Source organism: Macaca nemestrina, chromosome 3, assembly GCF_043159975.1.
Source record: "Macaca nemestrina isolate mMacNem1 chromosome 3, mMacNem.hap1, whole genome shotgun sequence".
Classification (NCBI taxonomy): domain Eukaryota; kingdom Metazoa; phylum Chordata; class Mammalia; order Primates; family Cercopithecidae; genus Macaca; species Macaca nemestrina.
Genome location: NC_092127.1, coordinates 143030907 through 143055967, shown reverse-complemented (window position 1 = coordinate 143055967; position 25061 = coordinate 143030907). Strand labels below are relative to the sequence as shown.

General features: G+C 38.7%; 1 long non-coding RNA gene across 2 annotated transcripts in view; it reads left to right on the top strand.

The window, feature by feature from the left end:
* The window catches only part of LOC105463316 (uncharacterized), a 71627-nt gene that overhangs the window by 20293 nt on the left and 26273 nt on the right, over window positions 1–25061 (top strand). For both annotated transcript variants that reach the window (XR_011621273.1, XR_976252.2), the window contains exons 3-5: window positions 4665–4809; window positions 9758–9858; window positions 16732–16924. This is a non-coding gene — a long non-coding RNA (uncharacterized lncRNA). The remainder of the gene's footprint in view (window positions 1–4664; window positions 4810–9757; window positions 9859–16731; window positions 16925–25061) is intronic.

Here is a 25061-nt window from a genome sequence, read left to right as displayed (position 1 = left end):
GAAGATTAATCTGTAATACAGCTTCAGCTCTGTTCTTAGATATTTTACATTACGTGCTTCTATGAAGGAAATGTATGTACTCACAAGGAAGCTTGAAGCAATTAGTCTCCTAGCCTGGCAGGTTGTATTTCATATTTTTAGCAATTATCTACTCCTACATTTTTTTCAAGTCAAGTTTAACTGTTATAAAAACAGTTATCAAATGTATATTAAAATCTGGCAGAGTTGATAGCCTAAGTTATCATTAATTCATAATAAAGCAAACCACAAGAATGTTTATTTACAAGTGACTTATCTGAACATGCCCCTATAAATGGTATTTAAATCCTGTTGATTTTAATCTCAATGAAGCACTGAAGCAACCATATTAATAAAGAGGAAGGAAAATCAATCTAGAACTGATCCCAGAGCCTTAGCTATTCACCAGGATGATGTAGATTTTAATCTTATATCTGCCCTTCTGTGGCTATATCATACTGGGAAAATTACAAAATCTCTCCTAAGCCTGTTCTCTTATTTATAAACTGGGAATAATAGATGTACCTAGCTTATCAGGTGTTTTAGAGAGTTAAATGAGAAAATGCACATAGAAAAATGTATCACAGTGCTTGGAACATAGTAAGTTCTCAAACGGACTTTGAATTTTGTTCCTGTCCTTAGTCTACTTACCTAAAAATATACACTAATAATTTACATGCATTACACACATTAATTTTAATTATAATTGAGACTTAATAGGAATATACTATAAATTCCTCATTTATAACATTCATTTATAATGTTTACTATTGATATTAATGAAATACTTTAGATTTAGTATATAAAATATACACATACATTTGTGTATACACGATTTTTAAAGTTCTCTACCTTAGCATTCAGTTTATTGCCTCCTTTACTTCCAAGAAGGCAGTACTCTCTGGATGGAAGATAAAAAGATGACAACCATAGTCCGCATTGAACCATATATCCACATTAATAGCTGCTATTACGTGTAGGCTGCGTCCTTTTCAGAGGTACTAAGCACACAGTAGACGAGATATGACAATCACCTAGACAGCTTAACACAGTACTTAGAACATAGTAGGAGCTCCAAAAGTGTCAGTGAACAAGAATTACATCTCCTGATGAAAGATAGAAGATAAAGTAGATTAAAATGTTGACTATTGCAAGAAAAATTTCCCATTAGATATACTATAAACTAGTATAAAATATTTTACATTGTTTTTGTATGTATTGCTGATAAATATGTATTGATACAGTGGTACTTATATATAACTTTTGAATAAATATAAAAAATTCAGGTTGTGGGCTCAAACAATTTTTTACTAATAAAGTTGATTTAAAAGGATACAGAGACTTGGGATGGAGTTGTATATGCTAAAATAGTCGTCATCCATCTACCTACCCATCCATCTCACTATTAATCCATCCATCTTTGTTTTAGCTTGAAACTTCTCTCACCCCAAATTTTTGTTGTTTACATCCAGATATTATAGAATACAGGAGATATGACTAAATATCATAAAATATTTAGTGAACATAAAATAGATCGTGAGACGTCTCTTAGGCATCCAATTCCCCAAGCTTCTTAGCTGCCCCACAAATTATGTCACCAAAGTAACTCTACTTGACAAACTTTTATGTATTTGAAATACCCCACAACTCACAGTTGGAGAACATGTCTTGATCTATAGTTTGTATCTCTCTTGCTGAATTAAAGCCATATCCTTCTTACTAAGCTCTCAACAGGAGTTTTTGTTCCTTAGTTTTTGGTTTGGTTGTTTAGTTTTCATAAAAGCACTGCAGCTCCCTCTGCTTGTGAAGTCACACTACCTTCATTCATCTACTTAGGATCTTTCTTCATTACCAATTGTCATAGATTGTCCTCTAGAAAAGCGGTCCTCCATATGAATATAAAATGTCAATATATTATATATGTAATACATGTTATATATAGCATGTGTGTAATAAATACACAAAATGGAAACTGAAAAAGATGGGGTAAAATGCAATTTGCTATATTTAAATAATTGCTACTTATCAATAGTTGAAATAATTTTGCTCTCTAATGTTATTAATATTTTATTAAGACCAATATGATTGAACATTTTATTTTTTTAAAAGATTTGGTCTAACACTTTGTGGTATAACTATTGAAAGCTATTTCTAAATTCAGTGTGTGTCAAAATATTGTTTTAAATGGGTGTTATAACCAAAAATCATTCCTTACAAACTACAGAGATCCAAATAAGGGAGTTATACTGTAGGCTTTACTTACTGAATTAAAATACCATTTTAAGTCTCCTTTGCTAATTACATAAAGAATTTTTGTTGAAATCCAATAAATATATTTCCATATTCCCTGGTAACAATCAGTTGTCATGCTAATTAGAAGGTATTGTGCATCTTTATCTCACGAAGTCTTATTTCTGCTGCTCCAATACTTCTTGGTTCATCCTCTAGCACTGGGTCATGGGACTACCTCCAAGGCCATGTTTTGGTTAAAGGGAAGATGGTTTTGCTAAGGAGGCAGCAAATGTGTGTGTGTGTGTGTGTGTGTGTGTGTGTGTGTGTGTGTACGCATGTGAATCAAAGTTTGTCAAAATCATGTAAATCAAAATTGGCATTTATTGATTTACCTGTGCCTCAACAAAAATAAAAGTTTACATGAAACTTTCAAATGACATCTTCTGGTTTAATAGTTGAAGATACATTAGAGTAAGAGAGAAAGAAGAAAGAAATGAAGGAGAGAGAGAGAGAGATGATGAAAGAAAAATATCTTTTATGGTACAGCAGAAGGAATATTTACATTAAATGTAAGAGGGATAAAGTACAAGGTAATAAAGACAGAGGCCGTATCTGTCTCCTTCCTAAGTACTCCATTTAGAATCTGATCCTTGCATGGTTTCCAAACTCAGCAGTTGAAACCAATCATGATGGATGGAACATAAAAATTGTGTGATATACTTCATATGGTACCTTTCAGAATCACATACTACCTCGACCATCATTTATGAGAGGAAAGGAATGTGCTGCATCCAATCCCTTCTCAGTCTTAGCTTATAAATTGGCTTCATAATAAGAAAGAATCACAAAATCAAACGGAAGCACATCTAGCAGTAGTGTTAAAAAAAAAATGCAGCCTGAGATGCTTCTTACTTTCTATGGGCAATCCCCTTATGAAAACTTGATTTTACAGGTAACTTAATGGGTTGCTCCTGGTGGCTTTTGTGATTTTACAGTTGGGTGAGATAATGTGGAGTCTCTTAGTTCCCAGTATGAACATAATCCTGGCAATTTCTACATTATTTACCAAAAAGCAAAAGTTTAACTTTAATAAATGAAAAAGCCAAAGGAATAGGACTTGGGGATTGAGATCTATGATGCAATGGACTATGTGGTCTCTTAATAATACATAAGTGTACAAATAGCCACTTTCTATGAAACGAAACTATGAGCAAAGCTGTGATTTCTGAGCTGGGAGGAAACTTATTGAGCAACACAGGTAAGGAAACCGGTGCAGAATATTTATGTTATTTGCCTTATTGTGAAGTTTTTGTTTGTTTGTTTGTTTGTTTTTGCTTGTTTTTTGGGTTTTCTTGAGACAGGGTCTTGCTCCATCATGTAGGCTGTAGTGCAGTGGCACAAATACGGTTCACTGTAGCCTCAACCTTCTGGGCTCACATTATCCTCCCACCTCAGCCTCCTGAATAGCTGGGACTACAGGTGTGCATCACTATACCCAGCTAATTATTTTATTATTATTATTTTGTAGAGAGATGGAGTCTTGCCATGTTGCCCAGGCTAGTCTTAAATTCCTAGCTCAAGCAATCCTCCCCCCTCAGCCTCCCAAAGTGCTGAGATGATGGGTGCGAGCCACCATGTCTGGCCATTATGGGGCTTGTTAATGGCAAGACAGGTGCCACAGTGCAGATTGTCACACTCTGAAACCAAAGTTCTTTCCATGAACTTTTTTATTTTCCCCTCAGAAAATAGTCGCAAAGGGGGCTGTGGGCTCGATTTAAGAGTAGACATTTCTAATGCCCAGGAGCCCTGGAAAGGCTGCATAACAGCCTCTCATACTAGGAACGGCCTGTTCATACTAGGAACAATGACAGTGGTTTGCATTCTGTAGAGTCTCCTCATTGGGACATGAGCTTTAATAACTCAGCTAAATGGTAGGTGTTTATTATCCAGTGTTTAATTAAATCGTGCTTTAAGGAAATGTTACTTTCTCTCACAGTATTAAGTTTTGCCATGTTCACAGCCTCAAGTCTCTAGCACAGTAACTCACAACTCAGACCTTCACATTGGAGTTAGCTGAAGAATTCAAAAATACGGAAACAAGGGGCACCACCTTACAACAATGGACTAAGAATTGCCAGGAGGTAGCCTGGAACAGTATTTTATTGTTATTACTATTATTGTAAAAAACAGAATAATATTTCTTTTTAAGTGCCCCCAAGTGATTTTAACGTATAATCAGGGCTGAGAATCCCCACACTCCAGAGGAGAGCTACGGGACCTTTCTTCTTGAGCATCTGCTCGTTTTAATTGTCCTTATGAAAGATTCTGCCAGAGATGGTAGACCAGACTCACAGCTCAAATGTTAGGTCAATGCAATCTTTGTTACTTTCTAATCTTTTTGTTACTTTATTTAGAAAACTCTCTCTAAGACCGTGTTCTCAACCTTTCCTGCTCATCAGAATCAACTGGAGAAATTGCTGAAATGGATTTCTGGGCCCCATGCCCGAAGTTCAGAAGATCTGGGGTGAGACCAGAGAATTTGCATTTCTAAGACCCCAGGTAATGCTGTTGCTACTGGTCCTGGGGTCACACTTTGAGAACCCTTAGCAGTTGACAAAACCCTACTGGATTCCTTCCTCTATAATGATTTTTTTCTGTGGAAGGCAAAATTCTTTGATAACTCACTCTACCAAGTCCCTGACTACTTCCTTTCTCATCAGTGACTCACGGCTAGCAAATGTACTGGCCTCTCAATAGCATGAGTAACCTTCTAGCAGATTTTGCCAGCAAGACACTGCCATTTGCTTTTAGTTCTTACAGAATAACCCTCTTTTCCTCAGAACATTTCAAATAATGTTTGAAAGGAGTACTCTTCTAAAGATATAAATGTAGCACCACTGTGGTGACACTACAATATCTCTTGTCCATGCCACGTAGACATGGGTAGCAAGTATGTTACATTTTGCTTCTTCACACAGTATAAATAAATGGATAAAATATTCCCCTAATTTTCCTCCTTCTAAATTCATTAATCCAAGGAAACTCCTGCTGGTAAATGAAAACTGAAACCTAAAGTCTGGGGAGCGCCAGGATAAACTTAAATCAAGAAAATATGTGAATCAGGCCAGGTGCGGTGGCTCACGCCTGTAATCCCAGCACTTTGGGAGGCCGAGGAGGTGAATCACTTGAGGCCAGGAGTTCAAGACCAGCCTGATCAAAATGGTGAAACTCCGTCCCTACTAAAAACACAAAAATTGTCCAGGCATGGTGGCACGTGCCTGTAGTCCCAGCTACTCAGGAGGCTAAGGCAGGAGAAATGATTGAACCTAGGAGGCGGAGGCTGCAATGAGTCGGGATTGTGGCACCGCACTGCAGCCTGGGTGACAGAGCGAGACTCTGTCTCAAAAAAAGGAAAAAAAGAAAAAAAAGAAAATACGTAGATCATTAAAAATTTACAATTAAAAAATGAACTAACATTCACTGACTGCCTACTATGAACCAAAGCATTATATTGTGAATTTTTAATTCACAAGACAGCAACCTGTTTTCACAAGCCTTTCAGGTGATTCTTATGCGGACGAAAGTTGGAGAACCACTGCTCCAGGGACATACATATGTGAATGTTGGTATTTTGGAAGAAAGAAACAAACACTTTAGGGTTTTAACAGACCTGGCAAGGTTTCCCCTGAAAGAGAAAGACATACTAAGGGAAATAAGGTGTCTGGGAACTTGGGAAGAAGAACCCTAGGGGGTAGGAGCAATGTTGAAGAAGCAATGGAGCTGTTACCTGTGTCAGACACGCTGCCTGTGTGCCTACTGCCTTATCATGAGCGTATTCAGGCAGAATAAACTAGGAGAGCCTTTCTGGAAGGTAAAGAGGGGATGTTTCAGACATAGCCCAACTGGGTGATTTTAGAACCCTTTTTCACCCCAGGGATGCCATCATTCTGAATGTTCATAGGACTATCTTAAAAATATGTCACCGATGTAAGTGAATTTATAGATTGAGCTAAGAAAGAAATTGGGTTGGAAGAGAGGGCAAAGCAGGGGATGGACAGAAAGAGCTGCCTGAGTCAGACAGATTCAGACTTAATCCTTATAGTCACTTCCTAGCTGGTGATCTCAGGCAAATTACTTAATCTAGCTCAGGTTTTGTCCTTATGTATAAAAGGGAATAATCATGCCTACCTCAGAGAATTGTTGGGAGGATTAAAAGAGATAATAACATGCTTGGCACTCATGGAACGCAACTGTCCGGAGGCAGCTGCCAGCCCCAGTTCCCCCTCCGGCTAAAGGAAGTCATCCTACCTTTTTTTTGTTAAGTAGGAGTTTTTCAAAGGATTTTTCATTTTCATTATCTGCCTTGTCTTGTGTGATTAGAAATGACCAGAGAGAAATGAGTGTCGCCTTCCCTGAACTGGTAATATATTAGCCCCGTTCTCTCATCCTGCTCCCAGCCTCTCCAGTCTCTCCCTCAGCTCTTGCGTGGGTGGGGGTGGTGCCTCCGGCATGTTTGCATATTCCTCCAACACTCAGCCAGCTCTGCTCTAGAATCAGCCTTAATTAGTCATTTACCTAGCATAACTCAGCAAATCTGTGTTTGAAGTAGAATTATCCCATGTAAAATTTAATTTCCCTGTTTCCCATTTCGCCTCAGTGAGGTGAAATGGACTATTCAGCATGGAGAAGGCTTAGGTCTCATTTTTCTTCAGTCTGCCTGTTTTGGATTTCTGAATTTAAAAGTAAGTACCTCTTAGACACAGATGAATCCTTGCATGCCAGCTACCTGTCAAGTGGAGCATATACTCAGCCAGCTACTGCATTAGGTTTTGGTTTAAAGCCACTCTAAATGATTTATTGTTTTTAAATTATTTACATGGCATTATTCCTTTCTTGTAAAATGCAAAAGTGCTGTCAGGAACAGCACGGAAGCAAGGTTATGAATGGTACTACAAGTAAATCAAGGTAATTAGAGGCTTCAAGTTGCAACTACTGACAAGTTCTCCACCAGCCACCACTTCACGGATGATAATAAAATTTGCATGATTTCCTGACATTATATTCACCACATATTTTCACTGCATGCTCACTGTAATTACTTAGGGCATGATCTCACACTTCTAGCAAGCAGAACTCTCACTGAACCCAGCTGTGACTATTACAGATGCTTAGAAATGAAGTGGATGGAATTAAGGGGAGAGTTCCCTAAATAGCTTAGGGATCTGTGATGTATCAACTGCATCTTGACAGGTAAGAAAAAGGGAAATATTCTCAACCACTCCTAAACTACTATCAGCTCAAATTATAACGACACTAAGGTATCTGGAAGACAGAATTTGGATCCTGGGTTTACTGACAACTGATTTCTGAAATTTGTTTTCTGAATCTCTGATGCCAAGAAAAAAAATCATCAAAGTTGATTTTAATCCTTAATATGGAAGTACACCAGACATAACTCTAGGTGTAACTATGGGAAAAAATTCTGTGTTATTTTTCAAAGATCAGAATGGACAAGTAAGAAGGATTAACAATACCAAACATCAGTGGGCACCTCTAGAAGTATAGGGTGACTAAAGCAGGTCAACTCAATATCTGAATTCCATAACCAACCTCTCATTTGGTCAAGTAATTCCTCAGTGCTTGGTGCAACATTTGTTTATACCAGCACATAAATTCATACACTTTTCTTGTTTTGGCTCAGTGAACCAAACTTAGATCTGACCATTTGTTCTTCTTTTCTAAACCTAGAGCACCCTCATATCTGTCTCAATAGAGGAGGAAAAATGTAGGTTTTGAACTATGTAACACACTATGAATGTACATATCAAAGATGAACATACTGTATAAACTAAAACTTAGTAATTAATAACCATTCTTCTAACATTGAACTAAAAGGAGAGAATAACTGAATATGAGCTTTGCCTTGTGAACCATGGGAATTTATATAATTATTCAATCTCAGTCTCTTCAACCTAAAAGAGATGAAATTACTCATACACATGCCATTGTCATGAGAACTGAAGAGAGAAGATGAAAGCACTCAGTACGGTACCTGGTATTGAATATGAATGCAAAGATAGGACAAATTATCCAGAAATGTCCTATTCTTTCATAGGTCTTCTATTTAGTTCACATAGCATGGAAAGTCTTAATACAGAAAGTCAGTGTCTGAGTTAAGAGCAAGTTTGGAGACAGCAAGAAAAGGAGACTTATTTTTAAGAATTTAGTAACACTCTGTCAGACCTGGAATGAAAAACAATTTGGGGAATGAATTATCTCTTCCCTCACCATGGAGAACAGCTGGTAACATCGCAATTTTTAAAAAACAACCTAGTTGAGGCAATCAGATCTTAAGAACTGGAAGTTATTGCTCTAAATCACAGTACTTCTAAACCCGGAGGTATCTACTGGTAAACCTTCAAAATAATGAAATTCATTAAAGATTCCCAGATCTTAGGCTGACTCTGGTTAAAGTTTACAACCATAGTTACTGGATCTACCTCACCTAGACTGGTTACAATGCAGGTATCTCCTTTCTTTGTATGAATATGTTGGGGAGGTGGTCACTTCTGTGATGGGAAGGTCTATGAACTTGTAGTAACATATAAGCAATCTTTAAAAAAGTGGAATAAAAGTCTGTTGTAAATAGTTTGTGTTAATTAGCCTAAAGATTACATCAAGCTCTGCGGTAGGTTTACTCATATTTAATTATATCCATTTTTAAACCAGTAGTAACTTATGAGATTTCTGGAATGTGTTTAGTAATCCACTGAGAAGACTGACTCAGAGTCATAGAATAAAGATATCCTGTGTGTCCAATTGCCGTGACTGTTGACTTCCATCATTTGTTACCCACACTTTAAGATGAATAGGGAATGCATCAAAAGTACATAGTTCAATTAGCACAATAGCAAATATGAAGCTATTATGTAGATGTGACATATTTTCTGTTAAATCATATGAGTGGTCATCACTTCTGCTAAAAACATGCATGTTATTTTTCAAGTGCCCTTTCTTTTGACCTCGATTGTTTTTTGAAGACAAAACAAACCATCTTTTGTGGCATTCAGCAGTCTGCTCATTTTGTTGCTGTTGACAATAGTGTTCTCATTTCTTCTACTCAAGATATGTGGAAAATAGTCTTTAAAAACATGTTAGACACAAGATCATATGCTTTTTGAATGAGTGCCTGAATGTGTGGCTTATTGTGGAAATATTTAAGCAATCTTAAGCTCAGTTCTTATAAGGGCTATTACCATCGTTTTCCACTTTAGTGAGCTTTTAATCAAATGTCTTAATTGATCATTAATGTAGCAGCTGGTCAGCCAACATGGTTACAACTATGAGTTATGTATTTTATAAAACCTTATATTTTAATAGTGCCTTAGCAGCAATTTATTCCAACTTTTTATGTGTATACATTTCTATCTTTGCCTTGGTTTGTTGTCATGTTTGTGTTTATAACTGTTTGATTTTTTTCCTTCTCTTTCTCTTTTCATTCGAAAAGAATTTATTCTGAAAAAGAATAAAAGAGTCTTAGGAAAGAAGTGAGCTTCTGTATCAGAGATTGGTGGGAGGATGCTCTATCTTGGGAGAGTCAAGCTTAAGGTAAGACTTAAACCTCATAGGAGAGTTTCATGTTTTTGATTACCCCTAAGGTAGAATCATCTCATTCATTCTTTCTACCCCAGAATGCAATGATGTTAAAAGACCTCAGAGAATTGACTTACACCAGCAAGGGATGTGAAGAAATATTTGTTAATTTTTTATCCATTTAATCAACTGTACTAATTAAACTATGTCCTACTGGCATCCTCCCCTCCCCCCACACCTCGTAGTTTAAAACTATTAAATAGATCATTTTCCTGAGTGCACCAGGTTCAAAAGTTTGATTGACTGTGTGTTCTAAGAGAAGACTTTCTTTTATTCATATCTATACACCAGTGTCTTTCTAAAGGGAGTTTACAGAACTCTGGGGAATTATGGTGAAAGAGCAAAGTTCTTCTTGATAACATTTACAGTCTGAACAGACAGTTCAGTCCTAAAAGTATCCAATTCGGAAACCGAGTTAGAGAGGAAGCAGCAGAAAACCCAGGTCTCATTGCTGGGAAACTTTACAATTTATCAGGTCAAACCCCAATAAGATGTCCAAGCCCTTTCAGTTAATTTGTAGCAGACCTAAGTTCAAGAATAAATTTCTATGGCCAGTCTCAGTTCTTTCCTTTATAGAGCAGAGAACACAAATGGCTCCCAGCTGTAGAGAACCTGTACAACCAATAAGACAAAACACATGGAACAACCAGAGGAAGAATAAGACTTCGCTAGTCATTTTTATACACCTGCATATAGTAAGTTTGATAAATACTAGCTGTTAACAAAATGCATGGCTTCTTAAAATTATATTTTAAATGGTTATTTATGTTAATATAATTAATTTTTAATTGCTGCTGAGTCTGTTTAATTTGAAACTGATATTATTTAATAATCTGTATATGACCCACAAGATAAAATGAAGCATGCATCAAGCAATTGTCAACTCAGTTAATTGAGCCTAGTAAGAAGAACATACTATTTAAAATTTTAATCTAGATTGTATGGTTAGTGGTTGACTTTGGACCTAAATTATCTAGGCCATGTCCTCATTTCTTTGTGCCAAGATAAATATACTACAAAATACGATTTTTTAAAAGTTGATCAGATGAAAGCTAGTTATTGACATTAAAAAATAAAAGTTAATATCAGAAGATTCAAGACAAAAGTATATTTGGCACAGTAAATAACACATTATGGCTTATACCTAATGCTTCAATCTTCTGCTTCATCTGTAAAATAAGGATACATTCTTCTGCCTTACTAAGTTTTTGTGAGGGTAAAAGCCAGTCATTTCTGTTATAGCTCAACATGTATTTCTCAAAAAAACATCACTGCAAAATGCAAAATTATGGAATAAAAACCACAGGACTCATAAGAAAATGAGGTTAAGGGATTAATACTCAAAAACTTCATGAGGCAGCACTATTCACAATAGCCAAAATGCAGAACCAAGCCAAATACCCATCAATACTATACTAGATAAAGCAAATGTGGTACATATACACCATGGAATACTATGCAGCCATAGAAAGGGATGAGATCATGTCCTTTGCGTGGAAATGGATGAAGCTGAAAGTCATCATTCTCAGCAAACTAACGCAGGAGCAGAAAACCAAACACTACATTTTCTCACTCATAAGTGGGCATTAAACAATGGGAACACATGGACACAGGGAAGGGAACGACACACACTGGGGCTAGTTGGGGGTTGGGGGCGAGGGGAGGGAGAGCAGTAGGACAAATAGCTAATGCATGCGGGGCTTAAAACCCAGATGATGGGTTGATAGGTGCAGCGAACCACCATGGCACACATATACCTATGTAACAAGCCTACGTAAACAAACAAACATGTTTTGCATGTGTATCCCAGAACTTAAAGTAAAATAAAAATAAACAAATAAATAAAATTAAAAGACAAAACTGGCCGGGCGCGGTGGCTCACGCCTGTAATCCTAACACTTTGGGAGGCCAAGGTGGGCAGATCAAGAGGTCAGAAGATCAAGACCATTCTGGCTGAAATGGTGAAACACTGTCTTTACTAAAAATACAAAAAATTAACCAGGCATGGTGGCGGGCGCCTGTAGCCCCAGCTACTCGGGAGGCTGAGGCAGGAGAATGGCATGAATCCAGGAGGTGGAGCTTGCAGTGAGTCGAGATCTCACTACTGCACTCCAGCCTAGGCAACACAGTCAGACTCCATTTCAAAAAACAAACCTTCGTCAGAGAAATGGAAAAAAGGATAAGAGCCCAGTAAGAAGTACACATAGTTTTAAACATGTTAAAAGTTTAAGAAACATACAAATACCATAATAAATAGGGCATCTTACCTTTAAAATGGTCTAAAGTTTGCCTGTACTTACGTTTCTAGTGTATTCTGTGTAAAAGAAGAAATGAAGAAATAAACTGAGCAAAAAAAGCTTCTATCATAAAAGAAAAAGAGAGAAACAGAAAAGAGAAAAGAGGAAAAATTCAAAAAAGCATAGAAAGGGACATCGATAGTAGGATGCATGCTGCGCTGCATGGCTACGGTAGCAAAGAAAGGGTTGTGGCTTGTGAGGTATCCTCAAGTGGTTTGTATTAGCCTTCCCAGGCTGCCATAACAAAATACCACAGACTAGGTGGGTTAAACAACAAATTTATTTTTTCAGTTCTGGAAGCTGAAAGTCCCAGATCAAAGTGCTAACAGATTCAGTTCCTGTTGAGGGCTCTTTTGCCAGCTTACAGAGGGTTGCCTTGTTGCTTTGTCCTCACTTGCTGTTTTCCTGTGTATGAGGGAAAAGAGAGCTCCAGGGTCTCTTCCTTTGTTTTAAGGACCAGTCCTAACTGATCAGTATCTCATCCTTCTGATTTCATTTGACCTTAATTATCTCCTTAAAGCCCCCATCTCCAAATACAGTTATATTAAGGGTAAGGACTTCAACATATGAATTTTTGGGGGAAACAATTTAGTCCACAACAGGTTTGAAGGAGGGATATCTGAGGGAAAATTGTAATGACAGATATGAATAGATATGGCTCATTGATCTCATGCTGTGGATGTATATATTGTGTATTCCCACACAGCTCAGTTCAGCTGAAATATCTAGTGTTTCTCACAGATGAAATTGCGTATGAATCAACACAAAATTTACATTACACTCAAATTTTTTCCTAATCAACCAATGGAGTTGGACCAAATTAGGATTTTCAAAACAACTGTTGTAGTAAAACTGACAGTACTCATTCAATCAATCAATACTACCTAAAACTATAAAACTGTGTCCGGACTTGGTGGGTTGGTGGGTTCTTGGTCTCACTGATTTCAAGAATGAAGCCACGGACACTCGCAGTGACTGTTACAGTTGTTAAATATGGAGTGTCCAGAGTTTGTTCCTTCAGACGTTCAGATGTGTCTGGAGCTTCTTCTTTCTGGTGGGTTTGTGGTCTGGCTGTCAGGAGTAAAGCTGCAGACTTTTGTGGTGAGTGTTTCAGCTCTATTTTTTTTTTTCCTGAGACGGAGTCTCGCTCTGGCGCCCAGGCTGGCATGCTGTGGCGCCACCTCCACTCACTGCAAGCTCCACCTCCCAGGTTCACGCCATTCTCCTGCCTCAACCTCCCCTGTAGCTGGGACTACAGGCGCCCACCACCATGCCCAGCTCATTTTTTTTGTATTTTTAGTAGAGACGGGGTTTCACCACGTTAGCCAGGATGGTCTGGATCTCCTGACCTCATGATCCACCCGTCTTGGCCTCCCAAAGTGCTGGGATTAGAGGCGTGAGCCACCGCACCCGCCCAGTGTTACAGCTTTTAAAGACAATGCGTCTGGAGTTGTTCTTTCTTCCCGGTGGGTTCATGGTCTCACTGGCTTCAGGAATGAAGCTGCCGACTTTCCTGGTGAGTGTTACACCTCATAAAGGCAGCATGAACCCACAGAGTGAGCAGCAGCAAGATTTATTGCAGAGAGCAAAACAACAAAACTCCCACACTTTCCAAGTGGACCCCACCGGGTTGCGGCATGCTGGCTCTTGCAGCCTGCTTTTATTCCCTTATCTGGCCCCACCCAATCCTGCTGAATGGTCCATTTTACAGAGCACTGATTGGTCCACTTTACAGAGCGCTGATTGGTCTGCTTTACAGAGTGCTGATTGGTACATTTACAATCCTTGAGCTAGACACAGAGTCACAAAGTACTAGTTAGCTAAATACAGAGTTAGCTAGATACAGAGTACCAATTGGTGCCCTTACAAACCTTGGGCTAGACACAGAGTACTCATTGGTGTATTTACAAACCTTGAGCTAGACACTGAGTGCTGATTGGTGCATTTACAATCCTTGAGCTAGACAGAGAGTCAGAGTGCTAGTCCTCCAAGTTTCCAGTAGGTTAGCTAGATACAGAGTACCAATTGGTGTATTCACAAACCTTGAGCTAGACACAGAGTGCTGATTGGTGCACATAGGATCCTCTGGCTAGATATAAAAGTTCTCCAACACCCCATCCAGTTCAGGAGCCCAGCTGGCTTCACCCAGTGGATCCTGCACCAGGGCTGCAGGCTGAGCTGCCTGCCAGTCCCGAGTGGCACCTGCACTCTTCAGCCTTGGGCTGTCCATGAGACCAGGTGCCACGGAGCAGGGGGCTGCGCCTGTGGCAGGAGGCTCAGGCTGCCCGGGAGCCCACTGCAGGGGGAGGAGCTCAAACATGGCGGGCTGGAGGTCCCAGAGCCCTGCCCCGCAGGGAGGCAGCCAGGGCCTGGCCAGACTTTGAGTGCCACGCCGGCGGGCCAGGCACTGCTGGGGGACCGGGCACAACCTCCACAGCTGCTGGCCTGGGTGCTAAGCCCCTCACTGCCCTGGGCCGGCGGTGCCAGCCGGCCACTGCGTGTGCGGGGCCCGCGGGGCCCGCCGAGCCGGCGCCCGCCAGAGCTCACACTGGCCGGCAAGCGTAGCGGGCAGCCCGGGTTCCCGCCCGCGCCTGTCCCTCCACACTACCTGGCCAGCAGAGGGAGGGAGCTCCAGCCTCAGCCAGCTCAGAGAGGGGCTCCCACGGTGCCCCGGCAGGCTGAAGGGCACCTCAAGCGCCGCCAGAGTGGACGCTGAGGCCGAGGAGGCGCTGAGAGTGAGGGCTGCTAGCACTTTGTCACCTATCAAAACTACTGGAAGAAATGCTTCATAGCATAATTTTTCTGGGAGAAACACTTGACAACATTGGACTGGGCAAAAATTTTTTAAGACCTCAAAGCACAGGCAGCAAAAGCAAAAATAGAAAAACGGGATTATATCAAATGAAAAAGCTTTCATACAGCGAATGAAACAAGAGTGAAAATAAAACCTACAGGATAGGAGAAAATATTTGTAAACCATACATGTGACATGGAGCTAACACCCGGTATATAAAGGAAACTCAACAGCTAATAATAATAATAATAATAATAATCCAATTTAAAAGTGGGCAGAAGACCTCAGTAGACTTTGAAGACAAACAAATGGCCAACAGGTATATGAAAAAAATGCTGAATGTCATTAATCGTTTATGCTAAATACAAATGAAAACCACAACAAAATGCCACCTCATTCTAGTTAGAATGGCCATTATCAAAAAAGACAAAACAAAACTATGGGCAAGGATGTGGAGAAAAGGGAACACTTACACATGGTTTTTGGGATTGTAAATTAGTATAGCAATTATGAAACACGGTAGGAAATTTCCTCAAATTATTAAAAACAAAACTACCCTATTATCCAGCAATCCGCCTACTAGGGATATATCCAACAGAAACACACGTGTTGAAAACGTATCTGCACTCCCATGTTTATTGCAGCACTATTTACAATAGCTAAGATATGGAATCAAATTAGTGTCCAACAATGGATAAACACGTAAAGAAAATGTGGTAAATATACACAATGAAATAGTTTTCAGCCATAAAAGAAAATGAAACCCTGTCATTTGGACAACATGGATGAACCTGGAGGATATAATTTTATGTGAAAAAGTCAAACACAGAAAAACAAATAGGAAAGTTGATATTGTAGAAGCAGGAAGTGGAACAGTAATTACCAGAGACTGAGTGGGGAGGGGAGGGAGGAAAGAAACATGGGAGAGGTAGGTCAACAGGTACAAAGTTGCAATTAGATAGAAGGAATAAGTTCTAGTGTGCTGTTGCACAATAGGGTGACTATGCTTAACAATAATGTATTGTATAATACAAAATATCTAGAAGAGAGGCTTGTGAATGTTCTCACCACAAAGATAAATACATGAGATGATGGAAATGCTAGCTGCCCTAATTTGATCATTATATAACATGTATGTGTATTGAAACATCAAATTGTATCCCATAAATATGTACAATTATGTGTCAATTAAAATTTTTTTAATATTGGAAAAAAAGAAAAGTGTGACATTCACATTACTTTTGGTGGAATATCCTAAAAATAACCAAAGAGTAGTTATGTATTTGCATATTTGTTCGTGAATGTCTCAGTTTTAGGCCTTACAGGTATTTATTAATATTAATATGCTATTTTGTGTTCAACTGTTAACTGTTGATCATAAGGCAGATCCTTAGAATCTTGACCACATCCAGCAAGGGCACAGATAAATTGTCTAGGGGAGCTTGCAAACATGGTGATACCACATTAGGATTTAAGGGTTTCCTAATCCTTCTACAAAATTTACCTTACTGAAAAATCAGTAAATCATCGTGAGGTTTTTCATGTTTGGCCAGAGAATGAATTGCATTTTCAGACAAACTTGGCATTCCAGTTGGAGAGCTTATTAGAATTAAAGTTTGACTAATCATTCTGGCTAATTGTATAGTTCACTTACTTTCAACCCTCGAGCCTTTTCTAGAATAGGGAATATTGTCATTCCAATAAATAAATAAATATCAAGTACCTCCTTTGTGACAGGTTCACACCAGGCACCAGAAATCCTGCAGTGAAGAAGCCAAGCCAAGTGTCTTTACACAAGGTGTTTACATCCTACTCGGGGGAAACAGACTACTTATATAACCCTGAGGAAATCAGTAAACACCAAAGTATACAAGATAATCAAGGAGCATGAAAAATGCACTAACAAAAATAAGAAGAGCAATGAGATGGAGTAAGTGGGGGAAGACACTTCAAACAGTCATGAGGGAAGACATCTCTGAGAAGGGAAAGAGTAGAATAGCTGAACAACTGGGGGAAAGGCATTCTAGGCATTGGGTTAAAGCAGAGTTAGTGAGGTGGAAGAGACTAGGGGATGGAACAAGAGAGCGAGGAAAGGACTAGATCCATCTTAGTGGGCTGGGAAGCCACTGAAGAGTTCGGAGCAGGAAAAAGACGTGATTTCTGTTTTTAAAATTTCACTTTGACTTCTCTGTCAAATCCACTGTAGTGTGAAGAAGAGAGACCAGTTGAGAGGCTATAGCAACAGATCAAGTAGAGAGAGGTAGGGAGTAGAGACAGAGAAAGGTGACAGAACTCAGAATTTGTTGAAAGGTTTAGCCAAAAGGAGTTGCTGGTGTACTGGATGAGGGTTATGAGAGAAAGGAAAGGCACAAGGATGATTCCTAGATTTTTGGCTCGAGTCACTGAATAAATCATTGTGCTGTTTATTAAACTGTAGAAGTCTGGAGGCTTAACTGGTTTGGGAACAAGAGTTGAGTTGTGAACATGTCAGGCTTCAGATGCCTGTTAGATATCCTGCAGCAATATAGAATTGCTACAACAGGCAGTTGGCTACGTGAACGTGGAATTCTGGGAGAGGTTGAGGCTGCAAATTTAAATGTGGAAGTCATCAGCATATATCTGGTATGTAAGGCAGAGGTGAAATCACATGGGAAGTAAGTTTACAGAGAGAATACAAAAGAGGCAAAAACTGAGCCCTGGGGTCCCGCGAGGTTTACAGGTCAGGTAAAAGAGGAGCTAGCCAAAGAGACAGGAAGAAATAGCTGCTGAGGTAGTAGAAAGGCCAGGTGCATGTGGCAATTTGTAAAACACATAAAAAATGTGTTTTATGAAGAAAGGGTGATCAACTTTTTGAGAGACTTTAAGAAATATCAGTAATAAGTCCCAAATTGATCACATGCCTTGCATAATTTAGGAAAAGACAGTCTGTGTGCCTTAGTATTATATGTACAAACACATACAGCTAATGTTTTGGGAGGCTGAACAAAGAATTAAGGCCTCAAGATCATGCTTTGGATAAAGAATATTTTAAGCTTTGTATAACCACTGAAACTTTTGAATTTTGCCTTGCTTATGAGTATAAACTTCTTTATGCCCATGAGAATGTTGAAATATGCCCTCATCTCCGACTGTAGAAAGAGGATCCTCTTCTTATTCCCCTCACACTTTTCTTTGGCAGCCCAGGCCCTCCCTTGTGCTTCCTGACCACAATACCTTTTCCCAGGGAATGGATTCCCCAGCAACACTCTGAGGCTGAGAGTAGCACACAGTTGGTTCACAGGGAGTGATCTTCAAAGTTACGATGGTACATAGTAGTGCCAGACCTAGCAAATAAACATACGGGATAGCTATGCAATATCTGGGACATACTTATATAAAAAATTATGAATTGTTTACCTGGAATTCAAATTTAACCGAGAGTATTGTCTTGCATCTGTGTCCCTACCTGTAAGGAAATGAAAAAGGCAGGGTGGAGGGAGAAAATTATCTTCTCTATGTCAGCAACTGAGGCCTCAGCTGATCCTAGGGGTGCCTTGAAGCTGCTATGGCCCTTCATGTTGATTAAAAATCGTGGCAAGGGGTCAGGCCATTGTATTTCTGAATCAGCTAGTTATTGGCCTCAGGGTACCCTGGGAATGAATGTAACCTTGGCAGTTGCCTAAGGGTAAGAGGCACAGCCTTGAGCAGCTGCACATTCAGCAGCTGAGTTATGAGCACTGAAGAGGGAATCTGGACCAAGCATCAAGGTATCTTAGGTTTAAATGCTAACTTCTTAGAAGCCATTCATTTCCTATTAATAACTGTATCTTATTAGTTAAGGCAGCTAAATATATTCTGAATGCTTTAAGTGCTACATTAAAACTAAAAAGGACTGTTCAAAAGTAAGGTGGCAGTACTTATTATAGTAGTCCAGCTCCGCCCCCGTGGGATATATAGAGCATATTTTTTTAATTGTTCATCTTCTCATCTAGACTACAAGCTTCTTGAGGGAAGAAACCAGGTCTTATTTATCTCGGCACCCATCACTTGGGGCATATTTGGCAGGTAGTAGGTACTCAAGCAATGTCTATGGAAAACAGACAGGGAATAACTAAGCAAACCATCCAAATGGAAACTAACAACAGTTAGACCTACCCTCCGCGAGGGTGGAGGGAAAGTGATATTACGCCTCAAAATCAACGTGCGACATCATTTTTATTTTTCCTCTTATTTTCTTAAGCAAAGCAAAACTGGTTCTATACTCCCTGGCCTTTGAGTCTCTGTTTTAGGTAGTTAATAAATCTTGACCAATCTCTGAATCATTCGGTTCACTAGATGTTCACTCAGTCACTGAGTGCATTATTGTTTGGATGCATGAGTCATGACATGTTTTAAAGAGCTAAGGAGACATAGATCCTTTCCCACTTGGGTCCCTTTAGGAACCTTTGGAACCTTCTGGAAACTTTGAAGGTCTTCTTCCTAAGGGGAAGAAGACATTCTACACTCTGGTGAGAAGAACAAGAGGCTTCTATTTCTCTCTTAACCTGAAACCTCGCCTCTTATGAATGTTTCCTTCTATTAACCCTTGAGTGAATCACACTGATGCTTAATGATAGTCCTCTGATGGACATGCTTTCTCTCTTAAAATGAGTGTTAACATGAAGTAGTCTCCAGATTCCCTAAAGCCAGACTAGTGATCCCAAATTTTAACCACATTGGATCTTGCCTGCACATCCTGCCTCTGGCTGCACACCCACCTTTACGCCCACGGCATGAAGCTGTGACCACAGAGGCAGAAACTTGCAGGGTGGTCTTCTGAGCACACCCTAGGGGAAAGAGACATGAAATATTTATTGACTGCAGGCCAATGTTACAGGAACGCTGGCTGAAACCACTGCAAGGGTGCCTCTATAACAACCAAAGTAGACACAGCAACATTTGCCAACCCCCTTAAATGTCCTGGGGGAGGTTTGTTTGCACTAATCCTAGCAGTCCAAAAAGCAGCAGCTGTTCTCAGAGGAAGTCTGATATATATAATCCTTTATTTAAGACCAACAGTGGGAGGTGGTGTTTAATAAAAAAGGTGCTAAATTGTTAACAATGTTCTTCCTTCCAGCAAACAGGTAGAAAAAGAACTGAAATGTTAAGCAATACTCAGGACCATATTTAATAATACATCTTGATTTTTTAATTCATGCAAACGTTTCTGTGCTATAGACATCTTTGTCTTGGGAAATAAATTTGGGAAGCACAGGTCAGTTTTTTTCCAATTTCTGAGCAATCCTGAAATCAGATCGTATTGCTTTTCCAATCCCAGCTGTAAGGTAAATGTTTGTTATAGCAGATAGAATTAGAAAAGTCTACACACAATTTTCTTACATTCTAGTGGATCCCTAATTATCTTAAAATAAGCATAGAAATATCTTGCATCTTTGATAAGATCCTGTAGGTTAATAATCAGTTTTAAAATGCTATAAATTCCCAAAAGGAGCATCAAAGAAACTTGTGAGTTACTTCTAAAACATGTAATGTAAACTATAGCTTAAGCTTTTGGGTCTATCTTGGTAAACAGTGACCCAACAAACTAAATTTTTTTGGCAAGAATAAGTGTCATTTTTATCCTACCAAGAACTGAATATCACATTCTAAAGCTGTGGTTCACTTCCCTAATATTATCAGCAAGAAGGTAAATTTCCCTCAAGCCAATATGTTTAATTCTATTGCCAGAACCCCAGCATAATGCCAGGTATAAGGGGTTAAATGAACACTGAATGCTTTTATTAGAAACTTATTAGTTGTTTCTCCCATTCTGTGGGTTGCCTGTTCACTCCGACGGTAGTTTCTTTTGCTGTGCAGAAGCTTTTTAGTTTAATTAGATCCAATTTGTCAATTTTGGCTTTTGTTGCCATTGCTTTTGGTGTTTTAGATATGAAGTCCTTGCCCATGCCTGTGTCCTGAATGGTATTGCCTAGGTTTTCTGCTAGGGTTTTTATGGTTTTAGGTCTGACAATTAAGTCTGTAATCCATCTTGAATTAATTTTTGTATAAGGTGTAAGGAAGGGATCTACTTTCAGCTTTCTGCATATGGCTAGCCAGTTTTCCCAGCACCATTTATTAAATAGGGAATCTTTTTTTCCCTATTTCTTGTTTTTGTAAGGTTTGTCAAAGATCAGGTGGTTGTAGATTTGTGGTATTATTTCTGAGGGCCCTGTTCTGTTCCATTGGTCTATATCTCTGTTTTGGTATCAGTACCATGCTTTTTGCAATCTAACCATCTGCCAAAGGGCTAATATCCAGAATCTACAAAGAACTTAAACAAATTCACAAGAAAAAATCAAACAACCCCATACAAAAGTGGGCAAAGGATATTAACAGATACTTCTCAAAAGAAGACATTTACACATTTACACAGCCAACAGAAACATGAAAAAATGCTCATCATCACTGGTCATCAGAGAAATGCAAATCAAAACCACAATGAGATACCATCTCACACCAGTTAGAATGGCGACCATTAACAAGTCAGGAAACAACAGGTGCTGGAGAGGATGTGGAGAAATAGGAACACTTTTACACTGTTGGTGGGAATGTAAACTAGTTCAACCATTGTGGAAGACAGTGTGGCAATTCCTCAAGGATCTAGAACTAGAAATACCATTTGACCCAGCCATCCCATTAATGGGTATATATCCAAAGGATTATAAATCATGCTGCTAAAAAGACACATGCACATGTATGTTTATTGCGGCACTATTCACAATAACAAAAACTCAGAACCAACCCAAATGTCCACCAATGATAGACTGGATTAAGAAAAAGTGGCACATACACACCATGGAATACTGTGCAGCCATAAAAAATGATGAGTTTATGTCCTTTTTCGGGACATGGATGAAGCTGGAAACCACCATCTGAGCAAACTACCGCAAGGACAGAAAATCAAACACTGCATGTTCTCACTCATAGGTGGGAATCGAACAATGAGAACACTTGGACACAAGGTGGGGAACACCACACACCAGGGCCTATCATGAGGTAGTGGGAGGGGGGAGGGGGGAGGGGGGAGGGATAGCATTAGGAGATATACCTAATGTAAATGATGAGTTAATGAGTGCAGCAGCACACCAACATGACACATATATACATATGTAACAAACCTGCACATTGTGCACATGTACCCTAGAACTTAAAGTATATATATATATATAAAAAAAGAAATCATGTGTAAACTGTAAAAAAAAAAAAAAAAGAAAGAAAGAAAGAAGGAGAAGAAAGAGAGAAAATGCACAGTAAGAACAAACTTTAGGACAGAGTCTTCTAATACCATGGGCAGGTACTGCCTATTTTGATTGGTCATCAAAAGCTCAGTTATTCCTTATTTTCCTCAATTGTAAAGTAGGAATATAGTATAGTATCTGCATGATGGAAGGTTATGAGGATCAAATAAATTAATACCAAACAAAAAGAAAAGAAACTTATTAGTGGTTTCTGCCATAAATTATTAGCAATCAAGAAATCATTATTCTTTTTGTTTGCTTGGTTCCTTTGGACCTTGGAGTTTTGCTAGACTGAGTTGATTTTGTATCATTAAACATTAAACTCCCTTGACTAGTAGCAAAATCTTGTGATTTCTGCTCTGCACCAGTGAGGTGGGATGCGTGTGCATTTTTTTCATTTGTTCACTTGCTCACTAAATGGTAAAGGCTAAGAATCTTAGGCAACATGATATCTAAGGTGAAAACAAACTCTCTGTCAGAGCTGATCTGTTGTTTTACACAGTGATACAACTAATGTGGCAACATAAATAAATGGGCATGACTTTTCCTCCTAATCATAACTTAAAGGAACTCCAGATCTCAGGTAAAATTTTTGGTAATTATTGCCATAATTGTTATTCTTTCATTACTTAAACAGAAAACATATTTTTTCTCTCCTTTGAAATTCATCTTTTATTCAAAAAGAAAAAACAAGAATTGACTGAGAACACACGCTTTTACACTCTTTTCTGTTTCCAAAATTGAAACTCATTCTCTCACATGCTCCATTAAGATGGTGACTGTTAGAGAAGTCTTTCTATATTCTCCTTGTACAATTAATATTCTAGTATATAGGTATGCTTAATCTCAGACATTCTGTATTAAGGCGAATGTAGGAAAACTAGCTAACTTTAAAAAGTGTAAATATATAACCGGTGTCAGAATATAGAAACGAGTTGTAGAATGCATACATCCTACAACGACAACCCTATCATAAAATGGAGTACTGTCGGGGAAGCTCAGCCATAATTGCACTCCGGAGAGTAAAAGACATTGTGTTGCCTCCTCAGCAGAAATTCACCTCCCTGTATGAAAATCTGATAAATTGTCCAGTTTCCCGCAGAGGGAACGACAGAGAATTTAATGAGAAACACATTGGAGCCGGACCTGTCACTGTGTGATTATGCATTCACTAATCTCTCTGTAGGGTACAGAAAAATGTCAGTCTTCTCTGAGAGAGTTTATCTAGGGAAAGGGACAAACACATCTAGAAATAAATTACCAAAAAGAAATGCCTTTATTCTCCCACTGATACCTACTGGCATCCTACCAGACTGCCTGTTTGGCCTACAAATAGCAAAAGCATTGGGATTTGCATAGTAACCTATTTTTATGATTGCCAGTGAAATTGAAGTGTCATATGATGACATGTATTGATAATTAAATGCAGCTGCAAGTGCCTGATATATTTAGTTTGGTCTAAAAATGCATGTTTGAGAACTTCAAGTACAGTAGGAGGGGCAGCGGATGTTCTTACTCTTATTGTAGGATATATTTCATATTTAACATGAAATTATCTTACCTGTCATCATCATTTTTGTCCGATAAAACTTATTCAGCACCTGTATACATCCTAAAAGCATTTCTGAGCAACTAACATATGCCAGGAACCTATAATTATACAGTAAGTTTGGTGAATAACTAGAATATCCAATAGCCTCTACAAAGTGTTTAAGCCAGAGGAACACATCATTCAAATTTGCTTTTCACTAAGAGCATTTATTAAGTTAATTTTATTAGCCTGATTTTAGCGTGGGAAATGTGCAATGAGGGCAGGTATATTTTCTCCAGAAGTTCAAAATATGATAGTACGTTGATGTAAATATCCACAAAGAACTACTAAACAAGCACTGAGCAAGTCCAAGAATGTCTTACTAGCTCAGTGCCTTGTGCAAGGAGGGATCTCAGAAATCACTTCCTGAATTTTGGGGAAAGTAAGGGAATGGTGACAGAAAATTGTGTCCTGAGCTATCCTTATTTGGAGGCGTGATGTCAAGAAGAAATTACTCATATTTCTTCAAGAATTTCTAGAAGGCTTCATGGTGAATGGAGAACTTTAATCACAAATGAAGTGTTTTTAAAATTGCATATTTAATTAAGTAGAGCTATTTATTATCAACAATGATACCACTCTGACCATTCCCCCTCCAGGTTAATTCAAATTTTTTACATCCTTCATAAAATGCTAAGCCCAAAATCGATCCCAGCTTTGTAAATGTCTTGATCAAATCTCACACACTTACTCAGTGGCATTTTTTTTTTAAACTAAGAAAAGATATTTTTAAAAGATCTATATTTATAACTTCATTGACAGCTTTTTTTTCTCATGTGGTTGTCCAGTTTCATCTGGACATAAATTTAAATTTGGTTTCATTACAGAAGGGAACATGTCCCTTTTTATGACCTCATAGAACTTTCAACATCGTAAGACTCCTACAATCACTGGTAATAAAGCTAGAAATCATGTTAGAGATCAAATGGTGAAGGACAAAACAGGTGCTAGAGAGTGATGTGATTCATGTCTGAATAAAGACAAAAACCATTTAATAAACTAAAACATAAATGAGAATTCTTGGTTTATAATCTAATGTTATTTTTATTGCATAAAATTGCTGAAATACTGATTGATGATGTGTAGCCCAGTTGACTGATTCAATGTCATACAAATTCTTAGATGTAAAGATGCCTCACCTGACTCCACTCAGGTTAGGTCGGCATCTTGTTCCCTTCTCTCCCCTGAGACTTTCAAATAGGGCAGAGTAAGATGGAGGC